An 11,883-nucleotide genomic window follows, 5' to 3' on the forward strand; every position below is an offset into this window, starting at 1 on the left:
TTTTTTTTTTTTTTTTTTTGGTGTGAGAACACTCAGCAGATAGAATCAGTATCCCTGTGACACATTGTTCATTTGCATATTGAGGAAGGAGATTTGGAACTGGAGACAAGCCGTAGGGGCAAACAAGCCATTAGAGCGCCGGGATCCCATTTTCAGGTAAAGGACCTTGCTAATGAAGAGAACTACACGGGATGCCAACAACAACTTAAACAGAATCTTCCAAAAATCCACTCTAAATTTAACTTTCTATATAAAGCCTTCTTCAAAATTTTCCATAACCTATTAAAACATCTTAATGAATATCATATTGAGATGGAAGGAGGTCATTACACTGTGAGGGAAATTTGCATTAATAGCGAAAAAGGTATTGGTCTCTTACTCCTTAGTAACTGCAAGTGATTTCTTATAAATTTTTTTCCCAGTTTTAAGGTGACCTTGTTCTTTTTCTTCCTAATTTATAGTCCCAAGAGGAGGATAGTCCAAAAAATGGTTATAAAAAATGCTGGTTTTATCAATGTGCTTATTGTAGAACTAACATTCAAAAAGAGACAAAGTCCTTTTACTCTGTAGACTGTTCTAAATGGGGTGATATTGACTTTGGGGGATTATTCTGTTTCAACAAAAACTACAACCATCATGTGTGATATTTGGGGAGTGCTTACAGTGTGCCAGGCTCTGTTCTAAGAACTGTGCATAAATTAACCCACTTATAACTTGAACAACTCTGTGAGGTCAATGCTAATATTGTCCCCATGCTACATGTATTGGTCCATTCTCATGATGCTATGAAGAAATACCTGAGACTGGGTAATTTATAAAGAAGAGAGGTTTAATTGACTCACAGGTCAGCATGGCTGGGGAGGCTTTAGGAAACTTACAATCATGGTGGAAGGCACCACGTAACAGGACAGCAGGAGAGAGAGTGAGCGCCAGCAGGGGAAATGCCAGACGCTGATAAAACCATCAGATCTCGTGAGAACTCACTCACTCTCACGAGAACAGCACAGGGGAAACCGTCCCCATGATCCAGTTACCTCCCACTAGGTCCCTCCCATGACATGTAGGAATTATGGAGATTATAATTCAGCATGAGATTTAGGTGAGGACACAGCCAAACCATATCACCACACATGAGGAAATTGGGGCAAAGGGAGATCAAATAACTTGCCCATGGTCACATGACTACTGTCTGGTAAAGCAGGATTAAAACTGAGGCAATTTGACTGTTTTCATAAGAACAAGCTAGAATTTAACTTCCCTTACTGAAAAAAATGTAGGTTCCATTGTCCAAGTTGCCATTTGCTCCCAGGTAACCATGAGACATCTGTGAAGAATTTAGCAGCTCAATGGAGTTTATGAATTCTCAAATACTGAATATTAGAGTTTAAATGTACTCTAGGAATAAGTTTGAAGACCTCATTTTGTAGCTGAAGATTCTGAGAACAGTTATGAAGTTAGCATATAAAAGAACTAAAAGTAACATGGAGAACTAGAAGTTGTACTCAGGTCGTCTAAATGCTTTTAGTCATTTTCCTTTGAGCATGCGTTGAAGCTTAGATCACTACAAGAGAAGGCTCGAAGCATTCCTATGTTATCACATGTTTGGAAAACTCACTTTTACTGATACAAATAGTTTCAATAAATGTAAAACACTGTACACCAGGCAATAGGTTATGTATTTTTATATACACTAACTTATTATAATTTTTAATCATTTTACAGGTGACATAGCTACAACATAAATATCACAGAATGGTTTCTGATCTCGTTTCATTCAGAGACTGGCTTTTCTATTTCTCGGCAACCTGCTGTAATGGAAGCTGCACTGTCCACTGAGATCCCCCTTCTGCTTCTAACTTTTCCCTCTGAGAGCTGCCTAAGCTAAATGGAGTTTTTTTTTTTTTTTTTTTTTTTTTTTTTTTTTTTTTTTTTTTTTTTTTTTTTTTTTTGAGACAGAGTCTCGCTCTGTCACCCAGGCTGGAGTACAGTGGCGTGATCTCGGCTCACTGCAAGCTCCGCCTCCCGGGTTCACGCCATTCTCCTGCCTCAGCCTCCCGAGTAGCTGGGACTATAGGTGCCCATCACCATGCGCGGCTAATTTTTTGTTTTTAATAGAGACAGGGTTTCATCGTGTTAGCCAGGATGGTCTCGATCTCCTGACCTTGTGATCCACCTGCCTCAGCCTCTCAAAGTGCTGGGATTACAGGCGTGAGCCACCGCGCCTGGCCCTAAATGGAGCTTTTACATCCAAGGCCATGTCCCCTTCCCAAGGGCAGCTCCTATTCAATGGATATACGGGCCAACTTTCAAGGGTTATCTCAACCTTCAGGTACTCAGTGCGATGGTGGGGTTGGCAAAGGCCAGACAGTGACTACATGACCGTCCAACTTCTTTTTTGCTTATCTTGCTTCTTTTACTTTCCTTCACAGGTGTTAATCCCAGAAGCCTTCCCCAGCAAACATCCTGCAGGCTCATCTCTACCTCAGAGTCTGCTTTCATTGAAACTGGACATGTAGCATTTAACTATGTGTTTCTTGGAATTAAGAAATCCTTACCAAGCTCTAAGGATAGATCTATTTATAGGTGCAGTGAACATAAATACAAATGCATATAAATGTATATTTATAAATACATATCTCTCTCTGCTCATCCATCCCTGGCCCCCAAGGACACATATGCTCATGATCTGATTATCGTTCCTTGGAAGAGATGTACTTGGCAATGGCATTTCATGCTTGTTGTTCTCAGATTGCAATTTGACATTGCTGCCCCCATGTTTTAATACTTCAGGTGTATTTTGAAGTTGTGAGGGAGCTAGTTCAGTTTGAAAACATCATGTGCACAATGTTAGTTTCCTGGGGCTGCCATAACAATATATCACACATTGTGTGGGTTAAGACAATGGAAGTGTTCTGGAAACCGGAAGCCTAAAATCAAGGTGTTGAGAGGGGCACGTTCCCAGTGAAGACTCTCGGGAAGAATCCTTCCAGCTTTGGTGGCCCCAGGTGTTCCTTGACTTGTGGCAGCAAAATTCCAATATCTGCCTCTATCTTTGCGTCGGCTTCCTTCTACATCTCTGTGTCTTCTTCTCTTCTTAAAAGGATACTAGTCATTGCATTTAGGTCCCAGGCTAAATCAAGAATGGTTTCAACTCAAGATTGTTAACTAATAATGCCCGTAAAGACCCTACTTCCAAATAAGATCACATTCTGAGGTTCTAAGTAGACATGGATTTAGGGGGACACTACTTAATTCACTACATGAACAAATAAGTTATTCACTACAGCGGCCCCTCACTCTTTTCCAGTAATCCCAGCCTCCTGCACTCCCTAACTGTTCCCGTTGAGAGCATGCTCAGTTTTCCACACAGGCTTCTCCTCCAATACTATCAGAATTTGGGATTTACTTCTCATTAATTTTTGTATCCCTAAAACCCAGTTCACAGAGGTGTATTAGCCAGGGCTCTATGTGAGAACCAAACCAATAGAATGATAAAGTAGGACATAAAGAGATTTATTTCAAGAAATTGGCTTACACAACTGTGGTGCCTGGCAAGTCTGAAATTTGCAGGGCAAGTTGGTAGGCTGGAAACTCCCAGGCAGCAGTTGGCACTGTGGCGCACAGCTGTGAGTTCTTCCTCAGGGAAACCTCAGTTTTACTCTTAAGACCTTGAACTGATTGGATAGGATTCACCCAGATTATTAATCTTTTTTGTTAAAAAAAAAAAAAGTCAACTGATTGTAGATGTTAACCACTTGTACAAAATATCTTCATAGCAACCTCCAGGTTAGTATGTCTGATTAAATAAATGGGTACCATAGTCTGGCCAAGCTGACTCACAAAACTACCTACCACAGGTGGGGTAGTGTGGTATGGTCTTACCTACTCTATCTGACCCAAGGAGGCTTTATTTGGCAGTATTAGAAATTGATCACTTTTCCTTCTAGGCTATCATGGACACAGTATAAAATTACTTTACTCATTGAAATTTTAAAAAAATAAATATTTTTACTGTTTGAACCCTGAAACTGTGATCTTTTATAGAGCAGATTAACATAAGAATACTCTACAGAGGACAATCCTCAAAACATAAGTTGGGATATACAATATCTTTCTTTATGTTAACCAAAGTTAGGCACATACAAAGAAACCAATTCCTCATTCGACAGCTTACCTGAGGTCCCAAACTGATGAACAGGAGAGCCTGGATTTGAACTCTTGCCTAATGGTAGAGCTAGAGCTTACTTTGACTTAAGTTCACTAAGCCATTAAGTAGCCAGGCCAGGGCTGGATTTCAGTGTTCCTGAGTGTCCAATGTTACTTCTCATTTATCACACTAAAGGTGTTTATAATTACAAAATGGAGACAAAAGGGCAGAGTGCCTCCTCTGAAAGAGGATAGACATTATAACCTCCAAGTTATGCTCAGCTTAAAAATGCTATTTTAATTTTAAGCCTTATGTTCTTCAAATACAGCCTATTTAGGTTTATATAGGCTGGTGTGTCTCATGTGATAAATGATAATAGCAGGACAGAAGAATTATGTTCTATGAGAAAATCTAATTACAAGCTTAGTTTAAGTAAACTAAATATCAGTCTTATGATGACTGGTAAATATTTACAGGGATAATTCAATAAGATACTCACTCTTCTTTTCTAATAAAGCTCAATTCCAAGATAATTTTCTTAGAAGATTTTTAGGGTTCTCTAAAGAAACAGAATAAGTAGGGTATGTTTCTATATATATGTAACATAGATATGAATATAGTATAAATATATAGATATTGACATATGAGAGAAGATTCATTAAGAGAATTGGCTTCCATGGTTATGGAGACCGAGAAGTCCCACAGTAGCCATCTTTAAGCTGGAGAACCAGAAAAGTGGGTAGTGTGGCTCAGTCCAAGTCTGAAGCCCTCAGAACCAGGGAAGCTGACTGTGAAACTCTCAGTCCAAGGCCAAAGACCTGAAAACCTAAGGAGCCACTGGGGCAAGTCCAGGAGTCTGAAGGCTGGAGAACATGGAGTTCTGATATCCAAGGGCAGGAGAAGACAGACTCATCCGCAGAGGAAAGAGATCACGTGAGCAAATTCGCCTTTCCCCTGCCTTTTGGTTCTATCCTGGTACTAGGCTGATTGGGTGGTTCATGCCCTCTTTGGGTGAGGACAGAACTTCCTTACGTAGTCCACTCATTCACTCTTCCCTGGAAACACCCTCACAGACCTACCCCAAAACAATGGTATACCAGCTCTCAGGGTATCCTTTAACCCAGTCAAGGTGATACCTAAAATTAACCATCACAGAAGTGAAATAAAACTATGTCTTAGAAACTAAAACACCAGAGCACCATCACTCAGGTCCTAAATATTTATACATGTGAACATATTTTACTTGGCATAAAATTTAAAACTTGAAATACTTCAGCAGGCTTGAACAAGAAAAAGTTACTAACAAATCTCAGGCTACTGCAATGTATCTTTCATGGTCAGGCAGCTTTGTGAAGCAAATTGAAGTCAACTCTTGTCAGCTTGGACATATTTTCATAATTCTTATTTTGTGCCTAATATTCCTTGTTACTCTCCATACTTCTAAAGTTTGACAGCGGTTACCTGAATAATCATATTAATTATTATCACAAAAAATATTGCCTACAATTTAGTGTAATTACTCAGCTCTCTAGTTCTCTGTGAAGCCAATGGGATTTGATTTTATTTTTTAATTATTTATTTTGAGACAGAGACTTACTCTGTTCCCCAGGCTAGAGTGCAGTGGCACAATCATAGCTCATTGTAGTCTCAACTTCCTGGGCTCAAGAAATCCTATCACTTCAGCTTTTCGTGTAGCTAGGACTATAGGTGTGCACCACCATGCCCAGCTAATTTTGTGTGTATGTGTATTTTTTTTATGGAGATCAGGTTTCACCATGTTTCCCAGGCTGGTCTTGAACTCCCGCACTCAAGCAATCCACTCCCCTTGGCCTTTCAGAGTGCTGGGATTATAGGCAGTAGCCACTGTGACTGGCCCAGCAATGGGAATTTCAAGGATCAGCAGGAATAGATGATATCATTCAGAAGTTCTCCCATTCCTTCTGTTCTTCTCTAGTGTACAAGAACTTAACTAATTTTCGTATTTGAAATTGGTCTCCATTGGTGAACAGTCATGTATGTCTGAGAATATTTAATAGCATTTGCTTTCCTGGCACACTTAAGCATTCCACTGAGTCTTATTTTTTTTCCCAGAGGTTAACAGCGCCCCCCGACCCCCCGCCTGCCTTTACAAAATGCTGATTTCTGCTGTGGCAACCTAACAGGATAATTATGAATAGGAATGTATGTGCACATTGTAACAGGGTGTGACAAATTCAGAGGTAAAGCATAGAGCTTATCTGAGAGAATAGCATCAGCAAGGGTAATGCATATTTTTATGTAAGCTCATTTGAATAATGAGGGATTTGGTGCACTTGTGGATTGAATTGTGTTCTCCGCAAATTAATATGTTGAAACCCTAATCCACAATGTGACTGGATTTGGAGATAGGGCCTTTACAGAAGTGATTAAGATTAAGTGAGGTCAGAAGGGCAGGGCCTTCATCCAATAGGAGTGGTGTCCTTATAAGAAGAGGAAGAGATACCAGAGCCATGGTTGTGCACAGAGGAAAGGGCATGTGAGGACATGGCAAGAAGGCAACTCCCTGTGAGCCAAGGGGCAGGGTCGCAGGAGAAATCAACCCTTCTCACACACTGATTTTGGATTTTCAGTCTCCAGAATTATCAAAAATAAATCCCTATTGTTTAAGCCACACAGCCTGTGACATTTTGCTATGGAAGCCTTGGAAAACAACAGTGTATTGTTATTTCAACAGTTTTATGGGTGCACTCAATTGAGTTTGGGGGTGGGAAGTGTGGGTGATCTAATAATATCACTGTACTATACAACTAAATCATAAAACCCAGCACGAGCCTAAGTCACCTCCTCACATGTGTAACACCCATACCTTGGAAAGTGAGCCAAACAGGTAACACATGTTGAAATTCACTTCCAAGAAACAACTGAATCTTTGTTTCAGTTTTACTTCTGGGAAAGATTTATTGGTACTCCTTCCTGCATAACAGTCCAGATGATACCCAAGAGGAAAGAAGAATATGATTACTAAATAGTGACCTAGGTTAAGGAGCACCTGTCTGTCTCACCAATGCAAAGATACATGATCCAACATAGCTGACTGATGTATGCAAAAGTCAGGGCCATTCCTACAATGGGCAAGTCTGAACAAAACTTGTGAGTGTTCCTTGTCACCTCTAGCATTTTTACACAATTGAAATCCAGCTAAATTTGACAAGATTTTTTTAAATGCACTTTTTAAACTTGAGAATAGTTTTAAATTTACAGAAGCTGCTCTGACCATGTGTGTAGCAGAGTAAGCCCCAGTTGTCCATGTCATAATTTGTTGCATCAGGCATCTTTTATTGGCGTCTTTCCATTCTCTATCTCACTTCCTTATACTCCTCCCAGTATTCCCTGAGATCATCTCTTACATAAACTGCTTGTACTCGAATACTTGTCTCACGGTCATCTGAGGGAAACTAGACTGAGAGAATCACTTAGGGGTGCTGTGAGGATTAAATTAAGTACTACATGAAAAGCATCTGCACCAGTGCTTGATGGTTAATAGTAGCAGCTCAATAAATGTTAATGATCATAATATCATCCACCCCAAACCCTATGGAGCTGATTTAGACTCTTTTTGCTCCTCTAGCCTACATTATATACTAAAATCAGAACTTGCGCATCTCTTTTTCCCTTGCTCATATCTTAATAATAGCCCTCAAGAATTATCCACTGTAACTGGGCCAAGAGCACATAATGATAAACCAAGGAGCAAAAAATGTGTCAAAGGACTCAATGTGTTTCCCCAGCGTTCTGGGACTAAATGCGCATGAGCAGCTCGCACTGCGCTCACTCCTCTGATGTGGCTCCAGTTCATGAAGTTGACAGGGTTCTCCATCAACTTGTGGGGTTGTTTACCCTCCTGAGGAGCTGAAAAGGCAACGTTGTTGAGCTGGGATTTCCAGCATTATAAACTCCGAAAACGCAAGTAAGAAATTATGATTATTCATAATAATTTAACTGTCTAGTTGATTGGTGTGGAAAGAAAGAGCTAAGAGTCCTAGATTTTAGTCTTGGCTCATATTACCGTGTTTATCTTGGGTAAGTCATTGGATTTCCTCTGAGTCTCAGGTTACTCATGTTAAGATAATAGATAATGAATGCATTTAGCTTTTCTCAAAGCTCTGAAAGCCTATGATTTTTAAAAGACAATAAATGCTGGGAAGCTGAGGTGGGCGGATTGTCTGAGCTCAGGAGTTTGAGACCGGCCTAGGCAACACGGTGAAACCCCGCCTCTACTAAAATCCAAAAAAAAAAAAAAATTAGCTGGGCGTGGCGGTGTGCGTATGTAATCCCAGCTACTCGGGAGGCTGAGGCGCGAGAATTGCTTGAACCCTGGAGGCAGAGGTTCCAGTGAGCCGAGATGGTGCCACTGCACTCCAGCCTGGGCGACAGAGCGAGACGCCATCTCAAAAAAGTCAATAAATGAATTTTCATGATACATTAACCTGCATGTATGGAGAGGTAAGGAAAAAGAGCTGGCCCAGAGTCAAAGTGTGAGATCACTTTGAAAAAACTGAAGTGCTAACTTGCAGATTTGAAGTTTGGATTTTATGGAACTCCCACAACCAGGAACTGCATAGGATTCAATATAAATAAAATTTTCTAGATCATGGTACTTTTCATTTGAAAGGTAATTTTAAAAAGTCTGGTAGTTCAGTTCAGAGGCATAGGCTGAGCCATTGGCCCAAGCAATGAGTCAATTGCAAGGAGTCCCAAGAGCTGCAGAAAGAGGTGCTATATGCAGTGATACAAAATATAATGTTGTATGGGTTATTTGTCCAAAAAATCAATAAATTGCTCTTTTTCATGTTTGTGCATGAAAATACAAAAAGTGAAACTGACTTGAAATCAAAATGAAACACTTGCCTATTTCTGTTGACATAGATAATTAAAGAACAGAATTGACTCGAGCATATAAAATGAGAAGTAAATTGGTTTTTAAAGATTTTTTTCCAACATTTGAAAACACAACATATGACTTTTCATATGCCCTCCCCTCAACTGTGCAAAATTACTAGGTGTCTTTTCTGATCACCTAAGCCTGAAGCCTTAGAGCTAGCTATGCCAACTTCAGGGCCTTCAGAGGACATATGCACTTAAGACTAAGGAAAGAAGTGGGCTTCTTATCAAAGGGAGAGTGCACACACCCTCCCCTAACACGGCCACCAGCAAGCCTGGCACATTTCACCCACATCTGGCATTTTTTGTTCTCTGCTTTAGACATTCTACTTATTTTTTTCAACTTTTTCCTTTCAGATCTATTCAGTCACCAAAGCTTGTAGCTTTTTATTTCCTGTCTCTCTCTTTCATGCTTTCCTTTCTGTTTTATAGCAATCACTGTAATTATGCCCATATCCCTCAGATTTCCACAACATTCATGTATATGGAATTTTGTTTTACTAATTTTCTCTTTGATCAATCCAAGAATGTGTCATCAAATTAATGTTGAAATAACCCTTCAACTATAAGCTCCTGCTAAAAAAATGTGCTAAATTTTCCCGTTTCCAACAGGCTGAGCATAGACTTGTTACTGGAGTATTAAGGTTAGTTGTAGCCAGGAAGGAAACTGCCCCCCAACCCCTCCTTACACTGTACCTTCCAACCAATTAAACTAGTCTTTCCTTCAGGAACATTAAGCTTCTCATCATTGTGGTTTGGCTTATGTTATTAGGCTTTATTTATAATGCTCTTATACTTCCTCTATGTCACTTATTGAGCTCTTCCCAGCCTATAAGCTCTCTCATATAAAGTATCTTTTTCCAGTGAATTTTCCCTTTCTAACATGGCTCAAACTGAATGTTCTCTTATATGATATTCTGCATCATATAGAATCTTTAACTATCATTAGTTATCAACAGTAATAATAATATAAATAGTAAATATTGGCTGCATTTCTTATTTTGTATTGTGAATTATTTTTTGAATATGTCTTATATCCTTGTTTCTACACTTACATTATGGTCTCTGAGACTAGATTCTGTTATATTTTCAGATTAGAGAAAAATTTTAACTCAATTTTTATCAACCCAGCTAATAGGTATACTAACTCTCTTTGCTAGCACTATTAGCAGGCACTAATAGACACAAATTGTTGGAATTTGTGTCCTAGCAGATTGGTTATCTCATAGATATGTGTTAGTGAGATACATATATTTATCAGAAATTTTCAATAAAATATATTCTAAATCACTTTATATATATTTAGAGATTAATAAATTCTACTTATTAAAGGAAATAATATATATACTTATTGAATAATTGCATAGTAAATTTTTGTTATAATAAATAAACCTATTTCCTATTTTGGTAATGGGAATGTTTTAAAATTTACTGTGGCGATGATTGCACAACTCTGTAAATGTACTAAAAATACACACTTACAACCTGGTGAATTTTATGCATCTAAATTATTCCTCAATAAAACTATTAAAAATTATATTGTCATGGACACAATAATTTTGCTTCTTAAAGATATTTGTTTAAATTATTTTCAAAATCCAGCAACCAATATCAACCATCTGAATTCCAGTTTATCATCACCCCCATGAAATGTTTATCTGAATTACAGAATATCATATTCACTGCCAATATTATATTTTCCTTTGCATTTCCACAAGATTAAAGTATGTAAGAAATTTTCTATAGAGTTCACAAATCACCATTTATCATATTCTTTGCCATGGCCATATTGAAAGGAACTGTGAAGAAAATCAGACCAAACTCATGTATATGTTTACATGTACATACATATATGCATGTAATTCAACGGGTAGGTTCCATTTGCCTAACTAGGCTTTCATTTGAATCTGCTGTGAAAACACCATGGCAATTTCAGACAGAGCAAGGACAAATCTAGGCCAAAGCCTTCCTTTAACAAACAGCTGTATTGCATAGCAGGCTCATTCGGAATGCCATCCAATTAACACTGAATATTTCTCTCAGTCAATACATCGTTAACTTAATTCCTTTCAAATTGAACTTCCTCTGTTCCAATATTGGCACATTAGGAGTTATTATCATTCTGCTTCTGCTGAATGGTTCTGGTGCAGGACTGTTCAGAACACCCCGCTGTTCACCCTCCTATACCCAAAGTATAGTGTCACTAACAGTGCCTCCTGCACCTTAGCAAATGTCAATGTATTATAAAATAGCACACCATAACTCTCCATGGTTTTTATGATAATATGCTGGAAGTAAACCCTTTAATCTAACTAAATAAAACAAATATACTTGTACACACAGTCTGCTTTCATCAATACTCTACATGAACAGAAACTGACTGTTCTAGTCAAGTAGTTTTCTGGGTCTCAGAGTCCTTTTCTATGCCTGTTGGTGCTTACAACTTGCAGTTTTATAATCACATAGTTCATTTAACTCTCCTTTCCCCTTTATAAAATTGTAAGTTTCAGTGCTTGACTGAAGGTGGTGCAATGAAAATGCAAAAGATGAGTTCAAAAGTTAGGTTTTCTTCTCTGATAACACAGACTTGAAACCTCAGGCTCATGACTCTGGATTCTGTTCTCCTTCCCTTTACGATCTGATCAGCAGCCTTTGCTTGCATATTTTCTTCCCAGACTAATTTGACACTGGCTGAGGGTGAATTGGCCTGGAGGGAGTGGCGAAAGAAATAAAGAATAAAATCCAAAAGGAAATGAGGTTTATCTATTCAGTTCTATTTTCACTGATTTTCCTCTCAGTGTCGGACATTTAGATTA

Source organism: Rhinopithecus bieti, unplaced genomic scaffold (genome assembly GCF_001698545.2).
Source record: "Rhinopithecus bieti isolate Rb0 unplaced genomic scaffold, ASM169854v2 scaffold_2554, whole genome shotgun sequence".
NCBI classification, from domain to species: Eukaryota; Metazoa; Chordata; class Mammalia; order Primates; family Cercopithecidae; genus Rhinopithecus; species Rhinopithecus bieti.